General features: G+C 58.0%; 1 protein-coding gene across 6 annotated transcripts in view; it reads right to left on the bottom strand.

The window, feature by feature from the left end:
* fhip1b (FHF complex subunit HOOK interacting protein 1B) overlaps positions 1-23,859 on the bottom strand; it is a 335,260-nt gene that overhangs the window by 290,235 nt on the left and 21,166 nt on the right. Inside the window, exon 1 of one of the 6 annotated variants that reach the window (XM_085999841.1) lies at positions 8,609-8,845. The exons of 2 other annotated variants lie outside the window; for them this stretch is intronic. The gene's annotated coding sequence lies outside the window, so the exon portion shown is untranslated. Of the gene's footprint in view, positions 1-8,608; positions 8,846-23,859 lie in introns of those variants that run through there. 3 more of the 6 variants (XM_085999840.1, XM_085999836.1, XM_085999842.1) reach the window with 3 other exon arrangements.

Here is a 23,859-nt window from a genome sequence, read left to right as displayed (position 1 = left end):
GTACTGCCCCTCCGACAGTGCGGCACTCCCTCAGTACTGCCCCTCCGACAGTGCGGCGCTCCCTCAGTACTGCCCCTCTGACAGTGCGGCGCTCCCTCAGTACTGCCCCTCCGACAGTGCAGCGCTCCCTCAGTACTGCCCCTCCGACAGTGCGGCACTCCCTCAGTACTGCCCCTCCGACAGTGCGGCGCTCCCTCAGTACTGCCCCTCCGACAGTGCGGCGCTCCCTCAGTACTGCCCCCCGACAGTGCAGCGCTCCCTCAGTACTGCCCCTCCGACAGTGCAGCGCTCCCTCAGTACTGCCCCTCCGACAGTGCGGCACTCCCTCAGTACTGCCCTCCGACAGTGCGGCGCTCACTCAGTACTGTACTCAGAGGGTCAGCCTGGATTTTATACTCAAGTCTCTGTAGTGGGACCTGAACCCACAACATTCTGACTCAGAGATGAGGGGGCTACCCACTGACCACAGCTGACACGTTACACGCTACAAGTTACACGCTGGTCTTACCAGCTGAGCCATCGGGTAAGGGGCCTGGACTAACAGGAGCTCTGACTGATAGGCACAATAATATCAGCCCACAGGGGAGATTACGGGAACTATTCCCAAGGAGCTCTTTTCGTTTGGGATTTCAGAATGCAATCCGGTTGCCTGGGATCGGAAAACATCAATAAAACACATTGCCCATCAGTGTTTCAATATATTCCATGCTACACGACACTGATGTGCTGTCATATACGCAAACACCCAATGATTTCCCAAAAGACACAGCTGTTGCCTTCAGAAGGCAGAGCCAGCGCTGTCACACTGAGTAAATAATGGCCAGGCACGCCGATAAAATGTCACACCAATCCCTCCCACCGACGGGAGAAATGCTTCCTACCTGATATCCTGAGCGAAGCAACACAACATAACAGAAAAACATTTCAATTCATCCCCACAAACAGATCCCTGACCAGCGACAGACCTGTCCCCACCAGTACTGTACCCCAGTGTTATACACTGACAGACCTGTACCCACCAGTACTGTACCCCAGTGTTATACAGTGACAGACCTGTCCCCACCAGTACTGTACCCCAGTGTTAGTGACAGACCTGTACCCACCAGTACTGTACCCCAGTGTTAGTGACAGACCTGTACCCACCAGTGCTGTACCCCAGTGTTAGTGACAGACCTGTACCCACCAGTACTGTACCCCAGTGTTAGTGACAGACCTGTACCCACCAGTACTGTACCCCAGTGTTAGTGGCAGACCTGTACCCACCAGTACTGTACCCCAGTGTTATAGTGATAGACCTGTACCCACCAGTACTGTACCCCAGTGTGTGACAGACCTGTACCCACCAGTACTGTACCCCAGTGTTAGTGACAGACCTGTACCCACCAGTACTGTACCCCAGTGTTAGTGACAGACCTGTACCCACCAGTACTGTACCCCAGTGTTATACAGTGACAGACCTGTACCCACCTGTACTGTACCCCAGTGTTATACAGTGACAGACCTGTACCCACCAGTACTGTACCCCAGTATTATACAGTGACAGACCTGTACCCACCAGTACTGTACCCCAGTGTTATACAGCGACAGACCTGTACCCACCAGTACTGTACCCCAGTGTTATACAGTGACAGACCTGTACCCACCAGTACTGTACCCCAGTGTTATAGTGACAGACCTGTGCCCACCAGTACTGTACCCCAGTGTTATACAGTGACAGACCTGTGCCCACCAGTACTGTACCCCAGTGTTATACAGTGACAAACCTGTACCCACCAGTACTGTACCCGTGTTATACAGAGACAGACCTGTGCCCACCAGTACTGTACCCCAGTGTTATACAGCAACAGACCTGTGCCCCTCCAGTACTGTACCCCAGTGTTATACACTGACAGACCTGTACCCACCAGTACTGTACCCCAGTGTTATACACTGACAGACCTGTACCCACCAGTACTGTACCCCAGTGTTATACAGTGACAGACCTGTCCCCACCAGTACTGTACCCCAGTGTTAGTGACAGACCTGTACCCACCAGTACTGTACCCCAGTGTTAGTGACAGACCTGTACCCACCAGTGCTGTACCCCAGTGTTAGTGACAGACCTGTACCCACCAGTACTGTACCCCAGTGTTAGTGACAGACCTGTACCCACCAGTACTGTACCCCAGTGTTAGTGGCAGACCTGTACCCACCAGTACTGTACCCCAGTGTTATAGTGATAGACCTGTACCCACCAGTACTGTACCCCAGTGTGTGACAGACCTGTACCCACCAGTACTGTACCCCAGTGTTAGTGACAGACCTGTACCCACCAGTACTGTACCCCAGTGTTATACAGTGACAGACCTGTACCCACCAGTACTGTACCCCAGTGTTATACAGTGACAGACCTGTACCCACCAGTACTGTACCCCAGTGTTATACAGTGACAGACCTGTACCCACCAGTGCTGTACCCCAGTGTTATACAGTGACAGACCTGTACCCACCAGCACTGTACCCCAGTGTTATACAGCAACAGACCTCTCCCCACCAGTACTGTACCCCAGTGTTATAGTGACAGACCTGTACCCACCAGTACTGTGCCCCAGTGTTATACAGTGACAGACCTGTACCCACCAGTACTGTAGCCCAGTGTTATACAGTGACAGACCTGTACCCACCAGTACTGTACCCCAGTGTTATTCAGTGACAGACCTGTGCCCACCAGTACTGTACCCCAGTGTTATACAGTGACAAACCTGTACCCACCAGTACTGTACCCCAGTGTTATACAGTGACAGACCTGTACCCACCAGTACTGTACCCCAGTGTTATACAATGACAGACCTGTATCCACCAGTACTGTACCCCAGTGTTATACAGTGACAGACCTGTACCCACCAGTACTGTACCCCAGTGTTATACAGTGACAGACCTGTACCCACCAGTACTGTACCCCAGTGTTATACAGTGACAGACCTGTACCCACCAGTACTGTACCCCAGTGTTATACAGTGACAGACCTGTATCCACCAGTACTGTACCCCAGTGTTATACAGTGACAGACCTGTATCCACCAGTACTGTACCCCAGTGTTATACAGTGACAGACCTGTACCCACCAGTACTGTACCCCAGTGTTATACAGTGACAGACCTGTACCCACCAGTACTGTACCCCAGTGTTATACAGTGACAGACCTGTACCCACCAGTACTGTACCCCAGTGTTATACAGTAACAGACCTGTACCCACCAGTACTGTACCCCAGTGTTATACAGTGACAGACCTGTACCCACCAGTACTGTACCCCAGTGTTATACAGTGACAAACCTGTACCCACCAGTACTGTACCCCAGTGTTATACAGTGACAGACCTGTACCCACCAGTACTGTACCCCAGTGTTATACAATGACAGACCTGTACCCACCAGTACTGTACCCCAGTGTTATACAGTGACAGACCTGTATCCACCAGTACTGTACCCCAGTGCTATACAGTGACAGACCTGTACCCACCAGTACTGTACCCCAGTGTTATACAGTGACAGACCTGTATCCACCAGTACTGTACCCCAGTATTATACAGTGACAGACCTGTATCCACCAGTACTGTACCCCAGTGTTATACAGTGACAGACCTGTACCCACCAGTACTGGACCCCAGTGTTATAGTGACAGGCCTGTACCCACCAGTACTGTGCCCCAGTGTTAGTGACAGACCTGTACCCACCAGTACTGTACCCCAGTGTTATACAGTGACAGACCTGTACCCACCAGTACTGTACCCCAGTGTTATACAGTGACAGACCTGTATCCACCAGTACTGTACCCGTGTTATACAGTGACAGACCTGTACCCACCAGTACTGTACCCCAGTGTTATACAGTGACAGACCTGTATCCACCAGTACTGTACCCCAGTGTTATACAGTGACAGACCTGTACCCACCAGTACTGTACCCCAGTGTTATACAGTGACAGACCTGTACCCACCAGTACTGTACCCCAGTGTTATACAGTGACAGACCTGTACCCACCAGTACTGTACCCCAGTGTTATACAGTGACAGACCTGTACCCACCAGTACTGTACCCCAGTGTTATACAGTGACAGACCTGTACCCACCAGTATTGTACCCCAGTGTTATACAGTGACAGACCTGTCCCCACCAGTACTGTACCCCAGTGTTATACAGTGACAGACCTGTACCCACCAGTACTGTACCCCAGTGTTATACAGTGACAGACCTGTACCCACCAGTACTGTGCCCCAGTGATATACAGTTGAAAATGCTGTCTTGGGACACAGGCGGGGTTTGGAAGCACAGATCGATAATGGAGCTGCCTGTGTTGTTGACAGTCCAGTTTGGAAATTCCACTCACCCACCACTGCACGAAGCTGCAATCCCAGCACTGCTCTGTTACATGTGAAGGTGCAAGTCAGCGAGATTCTCCTCAGATTCAGTCTGTCAATCACAAACTTGAAGTAGCCCGTTTATTATATTTAAAATGTTATTTATTCCTTATCCCCTTCTCCTCTCTGATTTCTATCCTCCTCTCTTGCTAACTCTTACAGGATTGGATTACAGCAACTGAAAGAAAGGACTGCCTTTATATTGCATTTCATCGAATCATAGAATGATACAGCACAGGAGGAGGCCACTCGGCCCATTGTGCCTGTGCCGGCTCTTTGAGCGAGCTCTCCAATTAGTCCCACTGCCCCCTGCTCTTTCCCCACAGCCCTGTGAATTTTTTCCCTTCAAGTATTTGTCCAATTCCCTTTCGAAGGTTATTATTGAATCTGCTTCCACCGCCCTTTCAGGCAGCGCGTTCCAAATCACAACAACTCGCTGCGGAGAAATATGTTTTCCCTCAAGTCGCCTCTGGTTCTTTTGCTAATCACTTTAAATCTGTGTCCTCTGGTTACCGACCCTCCTGCCACTGGAAACAGTTTCTCCTTATTTACTCTGTCAAAACGCCTCATGATTTTGAACAACTCTGTCAAATCTCCCCTTAACCTTCTCTGCTCTAAGGAGAACAATCCCAGCTTCTCCAGTCTCTCCACATAACTGAAGTCCCTCATCCCTGGAACCATTCTAGTAAATCTCCTCGGCACCCTCTCCAAGGCCTTGACACCCTTCCTAAAGTGTGGTGCCCAGAATTGGACACAATGGGCCCGATTTTGTGGATTGTGTGGGAAATGGTCGGGTTTCCCCGAATGTGGGGTTCTGACACACAAAAAAATGGGTCAGCCAGCTCCACGCAATTTTCCCTCAAGTGGCCAATTAATTCCCAGCGTGTGGGCAGCCTTGCTCATTGTCCATTTCTAGTCAGAAAGCCCCACAGTATGATGTCATCATTCGTGGTGCTTTCAAGGCCCACAGCAAGCATTGCTTCCTCTGTTGGCTTCCAAACAACCATACAGGATGGCAGAGGAGCCTGCAGCAGCTGTGGCCAGAGCCAGACCCTGAGCTGCCTCCAAATTCAACAAAGCTTCACTGCAGGCATTATTAGATGGGGTTAAGGCCCACAGGGAGGTCCTCTTCTCTAGGTCAGGGAGGAAGAGGCCTCCCATTCAGACCAAGGCTGCATGGATGCAGGTGTCAGCAGATGTCACCTCGAATGTGCATGTAACCTTGGCATCACATCTCTAACTCCTTCCTCTACTCTCCCACAGGACCATCCAGAGCCCCCGTCCCCACTGTGGAGGAGGAAGAGGCTGTGCAGCCAGACTCCTCAGAGGAAGCTCCAACCTCTGAGGGCGCAGCGTCAGCAGAAGTAAGCGCACCCAGCACCAGCGCAGACACTCACACCTCGGGGGGACCTTCGGGACATAGAGTAGTGTTGTCACCTGGTGCTTCACAGCTCACAAGTGAGCCTCAGCAGATTCTGGAGACAGGGACAGCAGTGGAGAGTCCTCGTCGGAGGGCGCAGGACTCTGCCAGCTCAGCTCAGCTGTGCTGCATGTCGACCCTCTGCCTCTGGGTCCATCCGCAAGAGAAGAGGTGATGGATCTCCATGCACAGATGCAGGAGTCTCTGGCAGGTTTTGTCTCCAGGGTCGCTGCGAGTGTGGAGCGAATGGAGGAGTCCATAGTGACCATCAGCAGAGCCTTTGTGGAGTCATTGGCGCATGAACGCATCACCATGGAAAGGTTGGCAACCTCCATGGAGGAGATAACTCGCCAGGGTACGGAAAACATGGTGAGTGCTCATAAGAGAATGACATCTCTTGAGGAGCGTTGGCCATCTATTGAACAGAGAAACCAGACCTTCATGGAAGTCCTTCTGAGTAGGACTGCCAGTGCAGAAACGGGTCCCCATGGCCCCCTAAAGTGCAGCAAGGTGCTCTCAAGCCACTTCCAAGCGCTGGCCCCTTCTGGCCTGTGCAGCTTCAGGTGAGTGAGCAGCAACCTGGTGCTCCTGGTGCTCATCCTGCTGTTCCTGGTTCTGCGGCTGCCGCCTCTGCTGCTGGAGATCCTCTAATGGCAAGAAGGGAAGGAAAAAAAGGCGTGCCACGCTTCTGGTAGATGCCTCCGCTGAGGAAGCGCTGAGTGAGGGTGGCGAGAGGGGCTTCCCAGGAGATCACATTGGAGAGGTGTGTGAGGCTCCAACCTTCCACAGCTGTGCCTAAGCCTTGAAGAAGTAGCCCCAAGCCTGCAGCAACAAGGCCCTTCAACATACAAATGCTGTCCCTTTAAATCGCAGCTTTCCTGAATGACCTGCAGCTGACAGCAAGCAAGCCGGCAAGCTTCACGCCAGGTTTCATCAGCAGGGTTCCCCGCAGGCGTGTTTAGTGTGGGGAACCCCTGAAAATCACATGGGCACCCTAAAATGGCATTAAACATGACAATAATTGGTGATCAGGGTCCCGATGGCCAGTCCCGCCAGCGGCGGGCGGGATTGAATCGGGTTGCGGAGAAACGGCGGTCCGAAAGTCGGACGGGGCGGGGGATCAGGCGGGGCGGGGGGTCGCGGCCCCCTATTCCGGCGGTTTTCGGCCCCCGCCTGTCTGAAAACCCGCCTGACGGCTGGCAGAAAATCGGGGCCAATATTCCAGCTGGGACCAAACCAGTGATTTATAAAGGTTCAGCATAACTTCCTTGCTTTTGTACTCTGTGCCTCCATTAAAACGTCTCAAAGTGCTTCACAGTGAATTACTTTGAAGTGCAGTCCCTGTTGTGTAGGTAAACATCAGCCAGTTTACGCACAGCAAGATCCCTCAAACAGCAATGTGTTAACGACCAGATCATCGGTTTTAGTGATGTTGGTTGAGGGAAAATATTGGTCCAGGACACCGGGGAGACAGGGGATAACTCCCCCTGCTCTCCGAAATAGCGGCCATGGGATCTTTTACATCTACCTCAGTTTAACATCTCATCTGAAAGATGGCACCTCTGACAGTGCGGCACTCCCTCAGTACTGCCCCCCCCCGACAGTGCAGTGCTCCCTCAGTACTGCCCCTCCGACAGTGCAGTGCTCCCTCAGTACTGCCCCTCCGACAGTGCGGCGCTCCCTCAGTACTGCCCCCCCGACAGTGCGGCGCTCCCTCAGTACTGCCCCCCCGACAGTGCGGCGCTCCCTCAGTACTGCCCCTTCGGCAGTGCAGCGCTCCCTCAGTACTGCCCCTCTGACAGTGCAGTGCTCCCTCAGTACTGCCCCTCCGACAGTGCGGTGCTCCCTCAGTACTGCCCCTCCAACAGTGCGGCGCTCCCTCAGTACTGCCCCTCTGACAGTGCAGTGCTCCCTCAGTACTGCCCCTCCGACAGTGCGGTGCTCCCTCAGTACTGCCCCTCCGACAGTGCGGTGCTCCCTCAGTACTGCCCCCCCGACAGTGCGGTGCTCCCTCAGTACTGCCCCCCCGACAGTGCGGTGCTCCCTCAGTACTGCCCCCCCGACAGTGCGGTGCTCCCTCAGTACTACCCCTCTGACAGTGCAGTGCTCCCTCAGTACTGCCCCTCCGACAGTGCGGTGCTCCCTCAGTACTACCCCTCCGACAGTGCGGTGCTCCCTCAGTACTGCCCCTCCGACAGTGCGGCGCTCCCTCAGTACTACCCCTCTGACAGTGCAGTGCTCCCTCAGTACTGCCCCTCCGACAGTGCGGTGCTCCCTCAGTACTGCCCCTCCGACAGCGCTGCACCTCCGCAGTGCTGTATGGGAGTCGAGCACGCGGGTCCCCAGAATGGAGCTTGAACCCACTAGCTGCTGAGCTTGGAGGAGAGAGTGACACTGACGGAGCCAGTGGGGCTTGTTGTGGACAGAACAGTGTGACAACAAGAGGCGCAGAGTACGAAGACTGACAAAGACAGGTGCTCATGGCTTCAGGCCCGTGAGCGAACTCACCCAATGACTCCCCCTGCTCACAGCTTCATGCAACTTTAGCAAACATCGACTGCAAATGCAGTGAGCACACAGATGGAGCGAGTGTCATGAAGCCTAAAATAATCGTCAATAAATAACCTTCACACCAGAGGCAGAAACTCAACTGGGCGCCATGTCGGCAGCTCCTGAGTGTTTGTGCCCAGCAGGCACGGAGTGGCAGCTAGAGATCGCTGGGTGAGGTCCTGATGCGAGGCAGCCCTCACCTGAAGCACAATCCCTGTCTATTGTCTGTCTGTTGATGACTCACCTGCTTCTCCATTGCCTTGCTGTGCCTGCGCGAGCCGGGTCTGACGGTGCTCCATGCACAGCTCAACCCGACTGCTCATCAATGTTGCAGCAGGTGCAATCAATATTTCAGAGAGGATCCTGCCTGTCCCCTCCCAGCTCGCTGTAATTAAAGGGCAGGTCGGGCGCTGCACAGGGGGAAGGAGGCCGGCCGCAGGAGGGAGAGCATCGGTCTACTGCCCACGGGCTAAGTGTATGACATCATGTTTATGGCACCGAACCACAAGCTTGTGTTACAGCAAGGAGCTGCTGGTGTTGTGTACAAACATGCACTCGGCCTGAACGGAAATATCTCAAAGCCCACGTGAGCACAGTGGGAGGCTATCTGACATGCACATGTGCTGGCATTTCAGTTCAGTCATCCATGAATAGGAAGGTCGTGGGTTCGAGACACACCCCAGAGACATCAGCACATATTACAGGCTGACACTGAGGGAGCGCTGCACTGTCGCAGGGGCAGTACTGAGGGAGCGCCGCACTGTCGGAGGGGCAGTACTGAGGGAGCGCCGCACTGTCGGAGGGGCAGTACTGAGGGAGCGCTGCACTGTCGGAGGGGCAGTACTGAGGGAGCGCCGCACTGTCGGAGGGGCAGTACTGAGGGAGCACCGCACTGTCGGAGGGGCAGTACTGAGGGAGCGCCGCACTGTCGGAGGGGCAGTACTGAGGGAGCGCCGCACTGTCGGGGGGCAATACTGAGGGAGCGCTGCACTGTCGGAGGGGCAGTAATGAGGGAGCGCTGCACTGTTGGAGGGGCAGTACTAAGGGAGCGCCGCACTGTCGGGGGGCAATACTGAGGGAGCGCTGCACTGTCGGAGGGGCAATAATGAGGGAGCGCTGCACTGTCGGAGGGCAGTACTGAGGGAGCGCCGCACTGTCGGGGGGCAATACTGAGGGAGCACTGCACTGTCGGAGGGGCAGTACTGAGGGAGCGCCGCACTGTCGGAGGGGCAGTACTGAGGGAGCGCCGCACTGTCGGGGGGCAATACTGAGGGAGCGCTGCACTGTCGGAGGGGCAGTAATGAGGGAGCACTGCACTGTCGGAGGGGCAGTAGAGGGAGTGCCGCACTGTCGGTGGGCAATACTGAGGGAGCACTGCACTGTCGGAGGAGCAGTACTGAGGGAGCGCCACACTGTCGGCGGGGCAGTACTGAGGGAGCGCTGCACTGTCGGAGGGGCAGTACTGAGGGAGCGCCGCACTGTCGGGGGGCAATACTGAGGGAGCGCCGCACTGTCGGGGGGCAATACTGAGGGAGCGCCGCACTGTCGGAGGGGCAGTACTGAGGGAGCGCTGCACTGTCGGAGGGGCAGTAATGAGGGAGCGCTGCACTGTCGGGGGGCAATACTGAGGGAGCGCCGCACTGTCGGGGGGCAATACTGAGGGAGCACTGCACTGTCGGAGGGGCAGTACTGAGGGAGTGCCGCACTGTCGGCGGGGCAGTACTGAGGGAGCGCCGCACTGTCGGAGGGGCAGCACTGAAGGAGTGCCGCACTGTCGGAGGGGCAGTACTGAGGGAGCGATGCACTGTCAGAGGGGCAGTACTGAGGGAGTGCTGTACTGTCGGAGGGGCAGTACTGAGGGAGCGCCGCACTGTCGGAGGGGCAGTACTGAGGGAGCGCCGCACTGTCGGAGGGGCAGTACTGAGGGAGCGCCGCACTGTCGGGGGGCAATACTGAGGCAGCGCTGCACTGTTGGAGGGGCAGTAATGAGGGAGCGCTGCACTGTCGGAGGGGCAGTACTGAGGGAGCGCCGCACTGTCGGAGGGGCAGTACTGAGGGAGCGCCGCACTGTCGGGGGGCAATACTGAGGGAGCGCTGCACTGTCGGAGGGGCAGTAATGAGGGAGCGCTGCACTGTCGGAGGGGCAGTACTGAGGGAGCGCCGCACTGTCGGAGGGGCAGTACTGAGGGAGCGCCGCACTGTCGGGGGGCAATACTGAGGGAGCGCCGCACTGTCGGAGGGGCAGTACTGAGGGAGTGCCGCACTGTTGGAGGGGCAGTACTGAGGGAGCGATGCACTGTCGGAGGGGCAGTACTGAGGGAGTGCTGTACTGTCGGAGGGGCAGTGCTGAGGGAGCGCCGCACTGTCGGAGGGGCAGTACCCAGGGAGCGCCGCATTGTCGGAGGGGCAGTACTGAGGGAGCGCCGCACTGTCGGGGGGCAATACTGAGGGAGCGCTGCACTGTCGGAGGGGCAGTACTGAGGGAGCGATGCATTGTCGGAGGGGCAGTACTGAGGGAGTGCTGTACTGTCGGAGGGGCAGTACTGAGGGAGCGCCGCACTGTCGGAGGGGCAGTACTGAGGGAGCGCTGCAGTGTCAGGGGCAGTACTGAGGGAGCGCCGCACTGTCGGAGGGGCAGTACTGAGGGAGCGCCGCACTGTCGGAGGGGCAGGACTGAGGGAGCGCCGCACTGTCGGAGGGGCAGTACTGAGGGAGCGCTGCACTGTCGGAGGGCAGTACTGAGGGAGCGATGCACTGTCGGAGGGTCAGTACTGAGGGAGCGCTGCACTGCCGGAGGGGCAGTACTGAGGGATCGCCGCACTGTCGGAGGGTCAGTACTGAGGGAGCGCTGCACTGTCGGAGGGGCAGTACTGAGAGAGCGATGCACTGTCGGAGGGGCAGTGCTGAGGGGGTGCTGCAGTGTCGGAGGGTCAGTACTGAGGGATCGCCGCAGTGTCGGAGGGTCAATACTGAGGGAGCGCTGCACTGTTGGAGGGGCAGTACTGAGGGAGGGCCACACTGTCGGAGGGGCAGTACTGAGGGAGTGCTGTACTGTCGGAGGGGCAGTACTAAGGGAGTGCTGCACTGTCAGGGGCAGTACTGAGGGAGCGCCGCACTGTCGGAGGGGCAGTACTGAGGGAGCGCCGCACTGTCGGAGGGGCAGTACTGAGGGAGCGCTGCACTGTCGGAGGGCAGTACTGAGGGAGCGATGCACTGTCGGAGGGGCAGTACTGAGGGAGTGCTGTACTGTCGGAGGGGCAGTACTGAGGGAGCGCCGCACTGTCGGAGGGGCAGTACTGAGGGAGCGCTGCACTGTCAGGGGCAGTACTGAGGGAGCGCCGCACTGTTGGAGGGGCAGTACTGAGGGAGCGCCGCACTGTCGGAGGGGCAGTACTGAGGGAGCGCCGCACTGTCGGAGGGGCAGTACTGAGGGAACGATGCACTGTCGGAGGGGCAGTACTGAGCGGGTGCTGCACTGTCGGAGGGTCAGTACTGAGGGAGCGCTGCACTGTCGGAGGGGCAGTACTGAGGGGGTGCTGCAGTGTCGGAGGGTCAGTACTGAGGGATCGCCGCAGTGTCGGAGGGTCAATACTGAGGGAGCACTGCACTGTTGGAGGGGCAGTACTGAGGGAGGTCCACACTGTCGGAGGGGCAGTACTGAGGGAGTGCTGTACTGTCGGAGGGGCAGTACTGAGGGAGTGCTGCACTGTCGGAGGGGCAGTACTGAGGGAGGGCCACACTGTCAGAGGGGCAGTACTGAGGGAGCACTGCACTGTCGGAGAGACAGTGCTGAGGGAGTGCTGCACTGTCGGAGGCTCCATCTTTCGGATGAGACATCAAACTACGTTACAATAACTACACTTGAGTGAAGCACTGCCTCGTGGCTCCTGTCCGCTCTGCCTCAAGTGTTTGAATGTTTGTATCTCAGTGATCAGAACTGGACACAGTGCTCCAGGTGGGTCTGACCAGAACTGGACACAGTGCTCCAGGTGGGTCTGACCACAACTGGACATGGTGCTCCAGGTGGGTCTGACCAGAACTGGACACAGTGCTCAAGGTGGGTCTGACCAGAACTGGACACAGTGCTCCAGGTGGGTCTGACCAGAACTGGACACAGTGCTCCAGGTGGGTCTGACCAGAACTGGACACAGTGCTCAAGGTGGGTCTGACCAGAACTGGACACAGTGCTCCATGTGGGTCTGACCAGAACTGGACACAGTGCTCCAGGTGGGTCTGACCACAACTGGACACAGTGCTCCAGGTGGGTCTGACCAGAACTGGACACAGTGCTCAAGGTGGGTCTGACCAGAACTGGACACAGTGCTCCAGGTGGGTCTGAGCAGAGTCCTGTACAGTTTGATCACGACTTTCTTGATTCTCCGGTTTCGACGGTCTAGTTAAGAGTCGCTCGCAGTCAGTAAGCCCGGGGACTGCACTGTGCTGCGATTCCATAATCCGCTGCAACATTGAAAAACAAACCTTTTCCTTTCTTGACCACTGAGAATGAATGGGCCCTCTAATCACCATTCCCTCGAGGTTATGTGGCCACATTTCTGTCTCCAGTCAGAGCTGCTCGGTTGCTGAGTTGGAAGCTCTGAGAAATCAATGCATACAGTGTTGGCAAGGTTCCCGGAGCCTGTGCTTCTGCACAGTAACTCTGGTAAAACAACTCACCACTGCGCGCTGTTTCTGGTTACAGCAGTAGTTAGAGGAGCGGCCACTGTGTCCCCCTCACTCAGACGGGCAAAGTCAGTCACTGACAGGTCCGGGCTGCCCTCTAACTCACTCCCGCACACTCACCCTCACACACTCTCCCTCACTCCCGCACACTCACCCTCACTCCGACACACTCTCCCTCACTCCCGCACACTCACCCTCACTCCCACACACTCTCCCTCACTCCCGCACACTCACCCTCACTCCCACACTCTCTCCCTCACTCCCACACACTCTCCCTCACTCCCACACACTCTCCCTCACTCCCACACACTCTCCCTCACTCCCACACACTCTCCCTCGCTCCCACACACTCTCCCTCACTCCCACACACTCTCCTTCACTCCCACACACTCTCCCTCACTCCCGCACACTCACCCTCACTCCCACACACTCTCCCTCACTCCCGCACACTCACCCTCACTCCCACACACTCTCCCTCACTCCCGCACACGCACCCTCACTCCCACACTTTCTCCCTCACTCCCGCACACTCTCCCTCACTCCCAACACTCTCCCTCACTCCCGCACTCTCTCCCTCACTCCCGCACTCTCCCTCACTCCCGCACACTCACCCTCACACTCTCTCCCTCACTCCCGCACTCTCCCTCACTCCCGCACTCTCCCTCACTCCCACACACTCTCCCTCACTCCCGCACTCTCCCTCACTCCCACACACTCTCCCTCACTCCCGCACTCTCTCCCTCACTCCCGCACTCTCCCTCACTCCCGCACACTCACCCTCACTCCCACACTCTCTCCCTCACTCCCGCACTCTCCCTCACTCCCGCACTCACCCTCACTCCCACACTCTCTCCCTCACTCCCGCACTCTCCCTCACTCCCGCACTCTCCCTCACTCCCACACACTCTCCCTCACTCCCGCACTCTCCCTCACTCCCACACTCTCCCTCACTCCCGCACTCTCTCCCTCACTCCCGCACTCTCCCTGACTCCCGCACACTCACCCTCACTCCCACACTCTCTCCCTCACTCCCGCACTCTCCCTCACTCTCTCCCTCACTCCCACACTCTCTAACAGACTCCCGCACACTCACCCTCACTCCCACACTCTCCCTCACTCCCGCACTCTCTCATTCACTCCCACACTCTCCCTCACTCCCACACTCTCTCCCTCACTCCCACACTCTCTCCCTGACTCCCGCACACTCACCCTCACTCCCACACTCTCTCCCTCACTCCCACACACTCTCCCTCACTCCCGCACTCTCTCCCTCACTCCCACACTCTCTCTCACTCCCGCATACTCACCCTCACTCCCACACTCTCTCCCTCACTCCCACACTCTCCCTCACTCCCAAACTCTCCCTCACTCCCACACTCTCTCCCTCACTCCCACACTCTCTCCCTCACTCCCACACACTCTCCCTCACTCCCACACACTCTCCCTCGCTCCCACACACTCTCCCTCACTCCCACACACTCTCCCTCACTCCCACACACTCTCCCTCACTCCCGCACACTCACCCTCACTCCCACACACTCTCCCTCACTCCCGCACACTCACCCTCACTCCCGCACACTCACCTTCACTCCCACACACTCTCCCTCACTCCCGCACACGCACCCTCACATCCACACTCTCTCCCTCACTCCCGCACACTCTCCCTCACTCCCAACACTCTCCCTCACTCCCGCACTCTCTCCCTCACTCCCGCACTCTCCCTGACTCCCGCACACTCACCCTCACTCCCACACTCTCTCCCTCACTCCCGCACTCTCCCTCACTCCCGCACTCTCTCCCTCACTCCCACACTCTCTCCCTGACTCCCGCACACTCACCCTCACTCCCACACACTCTCCCTCACTCCCGCACTCTCTCATTCACTCCCACACTCTCCCTCACTCCCGCACTCTCCCTCACTCCCACACTCTCCCTCACTCCCACACTCTCTCCCTCACTCCCACACTCTCTCCCTGACTCCCGCACACTCACCCTCACTCCCACACTCTCTGCCTCACTCCCACACACTCTCCCTCACTCCCGCACTCTCTCCCTCACTCCCGCACTCTCTCCCTCACTCCCACACTCTCCCTCACTCCCGCACACTCACCCTCACTCCCACACTCTCTCCCTCACTCCCACACTCTCCCTCACTCCCAAACTCTCCCTCACTCCCACACTCTCTCCCTCACTCCCACTCTCTCCCTCACTCCCACACTCTCTCCCTCACTCCCACACTCTCCCTCACTCCCGCACTCTCCCTCACTCCCACACACTGTCCCTCACTCCCGCACTCTCCCCCTCACTCTCACACAATCTCCCTCACTCCCACACACTCTCCCTCACTCCCGCACACTCACCCTCACTCCCACACTCTCTCCCTCACTCCCACACACTCTCCCTCACTCCCGCACACTCACCCTCACTCCCGCACCCTCTCCCTCACTCCTGCACACTCTCCCTCACTCCCACACTCTCTCCCTCATCCCCGCACTCTCCCTCACTCCCGCACACTCTCCCTCACTCCCGCACTCACTCCCTCACTCTCGCACAATCTCCCTCACTCCCGCACACTCTCCCTCACTCCCGCACACTCTCCCTCACTCCCGCACACTCTCCCTCACTCACACACACTCTCCCTCACTCCCACACACTCTCCCTCACTCCCGCACTCTCCCTCACTCCCGCACAATCTCCCTCTCTCCCGCACACTCACCCTCACTCCCGCACACTCTCCCTCACTCCCGCACACTCTCCTTCACTCCCGCACACTCTCCCTCATTCCCGCACACTCTCCCTCACTCCCGCACACTCTCCCTCACTCCCGCACACTCTCCCTCACACTCTCCCTCACTCCCACACACTCTCCCTCACTCCCACACACTCTCCCTCACTCCCGCACACTCTCCCTCACTCCCGCACACTCTCCCTCACTCCCGCACACTCTCCCTCACTCCCACACTCTCTCCCTCACTCCCACTCTCTCCCTCACTCCCACACTCTCTCCCTCACTCCCACACTCTCCCTCACCCCCGCACTCTCCCTCACTCCCACACACTGTCCCTCACTCCCGCACTCTCCCCCTCACTCTCACACAATCTCCCTCACTCCCACACACTCTCCCTCACTCCCGCACACTCACCCTCACTCCCACACTCTCTCCCTCACTCCCACACACTCTCCCTCACTCCCGCACACTCACCCTCACTCCCGCACCCTCTCCCTCACTCCTGCACACTCTCCCTCACTCCCACACTCTCTCCCTCACTCCCGCACTCTCCCTCACTCCCGCACACTCTCCCTCACTCCCGCACCCACTCCCTCACTCTCGCACAATCTCCCTCACTCCCGCACACTCTCCCTCACTCCCGCACACTCTCCCTCACTCCCGCACACTCTCCCTCACTCACACACACTCTCCCTCACTCCCACACACTCTCCCTCACTCCCGCACTCTCCCTCACTCCCGCACAATCTCCCTCTCTCCCGCACACTCACCCTCACTCCCGCACACTCTCCCTCACTCCCGCACACTCTCCTTCACTCCCGCACACTCTCCCTCATTCCCGCACACTCTCCCACACTCCCGCACACTCTCCCTCACTCCCGCACACTCTCCCTCACACTCTCCCTCACTCCCACACACTCTCCCTCACTCCCACACACTCTCCCTCACTCCCGCACACTCTCCCTCACTCCCGCACACTCTCCCTCACTCCCGCACACTCTCCCTCACTCCCGCACACTCTCCCTCACTCCCGCACACTCTCCCTCACGCCCGCACACTCTCCCTCACTCCCGCACACTCTCCCTCACTCCCGCACACTCTCCCTCACTCCCGCACACTCTCCCTCACTCCCTCACACTCTCCCTCACTCCCTCACACTCTCCCTCACTCCCACACACTCTCCCTCACTCCCACACACTCTCCCTCACTCCCACACTCTCCCTCAGCCCCACACACTCTCCCTCACTCCCACACACTCTCCCTCACTCCCACACTCTCCCTCACTCCCACTCCCCCTCACTCCCACACACTCTCCCTCACTCCGACACACTCTCCCTCACTTCCACACACTCTCCCTCACTCCCACACACTCTCCCTCACTCCCACACACTCTCCCTCACTCCCACACACTCTCCCTCACTCCCACACACTCTCCCTCACTCCCACTCTCTCCCTCACTCCCACACTCTCTCCCTCACTCCCGCACTCTCCCTCACTCCCGCACTCTCCCTAACTCCCACACACTCTCCCTCACTCCCGCACTCTCTCCCTCACTCTCACACAATCTCCCTCACTCCCACACACTCTCCCTCACTCCCGCACACTCACCCTCACTCCCACACTCTCTCCCTCACTCCCACTCTCCCTCACTCCCGCACCCTCTCCCTCACTCCCGCACACTCACCCTCACTCCTACACTCTCTCCCTCACTTCCGCATTCTCCCTCACTCCCGCACACTCTCCCTCACTCCCGCACTCTCTCCCTCACTCCCGCACTCTCCCTCACTCCCGCACACTCTCCCTCACTCCCGCACACTCTCCCTCACTCCCACACACTCTCCCTCACTCCCACACACTCTCCCTCACTCCCACTCTCCCTCACTCCCACACACTCTCCCTCACTCCCACACACTCTCCCTCACTCCCGCACACTCTCCCTCACTCCCGCACACTCTCCCTCACTCCCGCACACTCTCCCTCACTCCCACACACTCTCCCTCACTCCCACACACTCTCCCTCACTCCCACTCTCCCTCACTCCCACTCTCCCTCACTCCCACTCCCCCTCACTCCCACACACTCTCCCTCACTCCCGCACTCTCTCCCTCACTCCCACACACTCTTCCTCACTCCCACACACTCTCCCTCACTCCCACTCTCTCCCTCACTCCCACACACTCTCCCTCACTCCCACACACTCTCCCTCACTCCCACACACTCTCCCTCACTCCCACACACTCTCCCTCACTCCCACACTCTCTCTCACTCCCACTCGCCCTCACTCCCACACCCTCCCTCACTCCCACACACTCTCCCTCACTCTCCCTCACTCCCACACTCTCCCTCAATCCCACACACTCTCCCTCACTCCCACACTCCCTCCCTCGCTCCCACACACTCTCCCTCACTCCCACACACTCTCCCTCACTCCCACACTCTCCCTCACTCCCACACTCTCTCCCTCACTCCCACACTCTCTCCCTCACTCCCACACACTCTCCCTCACTCCCACACTCTCCCTCAATCCCACACACTCTCCCTCACTCCCACACTCTCTCCCTCACTCCCACACACTCTCCCTCACTCCCACACACTCTCCCTCACTCCCACACACTCTCCCTCACTCCCACACTCTCCCTCACTCCCACTCTCTCCCTCACTCCCACACTCTCTCCCTCACTCCCACACACTCTCCCTCACTCCCACACTCTCCCTCACTCCCACACTCTCCCTCACTCCCACACTCTCCCTCACTCCCACACACTCTCCCTCACTCCCACACACTCTCCCTCACTCCCACACTCTCCCTCAATCCCACACACTCTCCCTCACTCCCACACTCTCTCCCTCACACTCTCCCTCACTCCCACACACTCTCCCTCACTCCCACACTCTCCCTCACTCCCACACACTCTCCCTCACTCCCACACTCTCCCTCACTCCCACACACTCTCCCTCACTCCCACACTCTCCCTCACTCCCACTCTCCCTCACTCCCACACTCTCCCTCACTCCCACACACTCTCCTTCACTCCCACACACTCTCCCTCACTCCCACACACTCTCCCTCACTCCCACACTCTCCCTCACTCCCACACACTCTCCCTCACTCCCACACACTCTCCCTCACTCCCACACTCTCTCTCACTCCCACACTCACCCTCACTCCCACACCCTCTCCCTCACTCCCACACACTCTCCCTCACTCCCACTCTCCCTCATTCCCACACTCTCTCCCTCACTCCCACACTCTCTCCCTCACTCCCACACTCTCTCTCACTCCCACACTCTCCCTCACTCCCACACACTCTCCCTCACTCCCACACTCTCCCTCACTCCCACACTCTCCCTCACTCCCACACACTCTCCCTCACTCCCACACTCTCCCTCACTCCCAGACACTCTCCCTCACTCCCACACACTCTCCCTCACTCCCACACTCTCTCCCTCACTCCCACACTCTCCCTCACTCCCACACTCTCTCCCTCACTCCCACACACTCTCCCTCACTCCCACAAACTCTCCCTCACTCCCGCACACTCTCCCTCACTCCCACACACTCTCCCTCACTCCCACACTCTCCCTCACTCCGACACACTCTCCCTCATTCCCACACACTCTCCCTGACTCCCACACACTCTCCCTCACTCCCACTCTCCCTCACTCCCACTCACTCTCCCTCACTCCCACACTCTCCCTCACTCCCACACTCTCCCTCACTCCCACACACTCTCCCTCACTCCCACTCTCCCTCACTCCCAGACACTCTCCCTCACTCCCAGACACTCTCCCTCACTCCCACACACTCTCCCTCACTCCCACACTCTCTCCCTCACTCCCACACACTCTCCCTCACTCCCACACACTCTCCCTCACTCCCACACACTCTCCCTCACTCCCACACTCTCCCTCACTCCCACACTCTCCCTCACTCCCACACTCTCCCTCACTCCCACACACTCTCCCTCACTCCCACACACTCTCCCTCACTCCCACACACTCTCCCTCACTCCCACACTCTCCCTCACTCCCACACTCTCCCTCACTCCCACACACTCTCCCTCACTCCCACACTCTCCCACACTCTCTCCCTCACTCCCGCACACTCTCCCTCACTCCCACACATTCTCCCTCACTCCCACACTCTCCCTCACTCCCACACTCTCCCTCACTCCCACACACTCTCCCTCACTCCCACACACTCACCCTCACTCCCACACTCTCCCTCACTCCCACACTCTCTCCCTCACTCCCACTCTCCCTCACTCCCACACACTCTCCCTCACTCCCACACTCTCTCCCTCACTCCCACACTCTCCCTCACTCCCACACTCTCCCTCACTCCCGCACACTCTCCCTCACTCCCGCACACTCTCCCTCACTCCCACACAATCTCCCTCACTCTCTCCCTCACTCCCGCACTCTCCCTCACTCCCGCACACTCTCCCTCACTCCCGCACACTCTCCCTCACTCCCACACTCTCCCTCACTCCCACACACTCTCCCTCACTCCCAGCCACTCTCCCTCACTCCCACACACTCTCCCTCACTCCCGCACACTCTCCCTCACTCCCGCACACTCTCCCTCACTCCCGCACACTCTCCCTCACTCCCGCACTCTCCCTCACTCCCGTACACTCTCCCTCACTCCCGCACTCTCTCCCTCACTCCCGCACACTCTCCCTCACTCCCGCACTCTCCCTCACTCCCACACACTCTCCCTCACTCTCACACACTCTCCCTCACTCCCACACACTCCCCCTCACTCCCACACACTCTCCCTCACTCCCACACACTCTCCCTCACTCCCACACTCTCTCCCTCACTCCCACTCGCCCTCACTCCCACACTCTCCCTCACTCCCACACTCTCCCTCACTCCCACACTCTCCCTCACTCCCCCACACTCTCTCACTCCCACACACTCTCCCTCACTCCCACACTCTCCCTCACTCCCACACTCTCCCTCACTCCCACACACTCTCCCTCACTCCCACACACTCTCCCTCACTCCCACACACTCTCCCTCACTCCCACACTCTCCCTCACTCCCGCACACTGTCCCTCACTCCCACACTCTCCTTCATTCCCACACTCTCTCCCTCACTCCCACACACTCTCCCTCACTCCCACACTCTCTCCCACACTCTCTCCCTCACTCCCACACTCTCTCTCACTCCCACTCTCCCTCACTCCCACACACTCTCCCTCACTCCCACACTCTCCCTCACTCCCACACTCTCCCTCACTCCCACACACTCTCCCTCACTCCCACACTCTCCCTCACTCCCAGACACTCTCCCTCACTCCCACACACTCTCCCTCACTCCCACACTCTCTCCCTCACTCCCACACACTCTCCCTCACTCCCACACTCTCCCTCACTCCCGCACACTCTCCCTCACTCCCACACTCTCCCTCACTCCCACACTCTCTCCCTCACTCCCACACACTCTCCCTCACTCCCACACACTCTCCCTCACTCCCGCACACTCTCCCTCACTGCCACACACTCTCCCTCACTCCCACACTCTCCCTCACTCCGACACACTCTCCCTCATTCCCACACACTCTCCCTGACTCCCACACACTCTCCCTGACTCCCACACTCTCCCTCACTCCCACTCTCCCTCACTCCCACTCACTCTCCCTCACTCCCACACTCTCCTTCACTCCCACACACTCCCTCACTCCCACACACTCTCCCTCACTCCCACACTCTCCCTCACTCCCAGACACTCTCCCTCACTCCCACACACTCTCCCTCACACCCACACTCTCTCCCTCACTCCCACACACTCTCCCTCACTCCCACACACTCTCCCTCACTCCCACACACTCTCCCTCGCTCCCACACTCTCCCTCACTCCCACACACTCTCCCTCACTCCCACTCTCCCTCACTCCCACACTCTCCCTCACTCCCACACACTCTCCCTCACTCCCACACACTCTCCCTCACTCCCGCACACTCTCCCTCACTCCCGCACTCTCTCCCTCACTCCCACACACTCTTCCTCACTCCCACACACTCTCCCTCACTCCCACACTCTCTCCCTCACTCCCACACACTCTCCCTCACTCCCACACACTCTCCCTCACTCCCACACACTCTCCCTCACTCCCACACACTCTCCCTCACTCCCACTCTCTCCCTCACTCCCACTCGCCCTCACTCCCACACCCTCCTCACTCCCACACACTCTCCCTCACTCCCACACTCTCCCTCACTCCCACACTCTCCCTCAATCCCACACACTCTCCCTCACTCCCACACTCTCTCCCTCGCTCCCACACACTCTCCCTCACTCCCACACTCTCCCTCACTCCCACACACTCTCCCTCACTCCCACACTCTCCCTCACTCCCACACTCTCTCCCTCACTCCCACACTCTCTCCCTCACTCCCACACACTCTCCCTCACTCCCACACTCTCCCTCAATCCCACACACTCTCCCTCACTCCCACACTCTCTCCCTCACTCCCACACACTCTCCCTCACTCCCACACACTCTCCCTCACTCCCACACTCTCCCTCACTCCCACTCTCTCCCTCACTCCCACACTCTCTCCCTCACTCCCACACACTCTCCCTCACTCCCACACTCTCCCTCACTCCCACACTCTCCCTCACTCCCACACACTCTCCCTCACTCCCACACACTCTCCCTCACTCCCACACTCTCCCTCAATCCCACACACTCTCCCTCACTCCCACACTCTCTCCCTCACTCCCACACACTCTCCCTCACTCCCACACACTCTCCCTCACTCCCACACACTCTCCCTCACTCCCACACTCTCCCTCACTCCCACACTCTCCCTCACTCCCACACTCTCCCTCACTCCCACACACTCTCCCTCACTCCCACACTCTCCCTCACTCCCACACACTCTCCCTCACTCCCACACTCTCCCTCACTCCCACTCTCCCTCACTCCCACACTCTCCCTCACTCCCACACACTCTCCTTCACTCCCACACACTCTCCCTCACTCCCACACTCTTCCTCACTCCCACACACTCTCCCTCACTCCCACACACTCTCCCTCACTCCCACACACTCTCCCTCACTCCCACACTCTCTCTCACTCCCACACTCACCCTCACTCCCACACACTCTCCCTCACTCCCACACACTCTCCCTCACTCCCACACTCTCCCTCACTCCCACACACTCTCCCTCACTCCCACACACTCTCCCTCACTCCCACACTCTCCCTCAATCCCACACACTCTCCCTCACTCCCACACTCTCTCCCTCACTCCCACACACTCTCCCTCACTCCCACACACTCTCCCTCACTCCCACACAATTCACAATTCACAATTCAAATCGCTTTATTGGCATGATAAGTTACATCTTATGTTGCCAAAGCATCAAAATACATTTATGGTTTAGCACATAAACGCAGTTCTATTCATACAGTGTATAAACAGGTATATCCCTGAGTGTATAAATATACATTCGCATTGTTTATATATATTCTTTTCTTAGTTTACTGGTTGTCCCTCTGTTCATGGCAAGCTGTAACATAGTGTGCCGCCAGTGTTATACAGCTTCTCTCCTCTCCCAGTAGGAATGGGAGTTTTTGGTTGTCATTCAGATTTCTGAAATCAGGGCATATTTGTGAGAATTTTTGGTAGAAATTCTCCCTGATGCCCTGATATTTTCCACAAGCTGTGAGGAAGTGCATCTCTGTCTCCACCATTCCCTGACTGCAGTGAGAGCATATCCTGTCCTCTCTTGGCAGCCTGGTCTGCCTGTGTCTGCCTTTTTCGATCGCTAGGCTATGTTCGCTAAGTCTGTACCTTGTCAAGGTTCTTCTCAGTTTGTTATCCTTTACCATGGTCAGGTAATCAGCTATGTTGTATTGTCTGTTTAGGGCCAAGTAGCAATTGAGTTTGCTTTGGGTTTTTGTTGTTTCTGCCCAATATGTCAGATATTTTTCCTTTTGCTTAGCGACGATTGTGTTGGGTCGAATTCTTTGTGTTACCCTGTCACTGTCCCTCACACACTCTCCCTCACTCCCACACACTCACCCTCACTCCCACACACTCTCCCTCACTCCCACACACTCTCCCTCA

Source organism: Somniosus microcephalus, chromosome 10, assembly GCF_052327205.1.
Source record: "Somniosus microcephalus isolate GS21.2 chromosome 10, FLI_Smic_1.0, whole genome shotgun sequence".
NCBI classification, from domain to species: Eukaryota; Metazoa; Chordata; class Chondrichthyes; order Squaliformes; family Somniosidae; genus Somniosus; species Somniosus microcephalus.
This window is presented reverse-complemented; position numbering and strand designations above follow the sequence as displayed.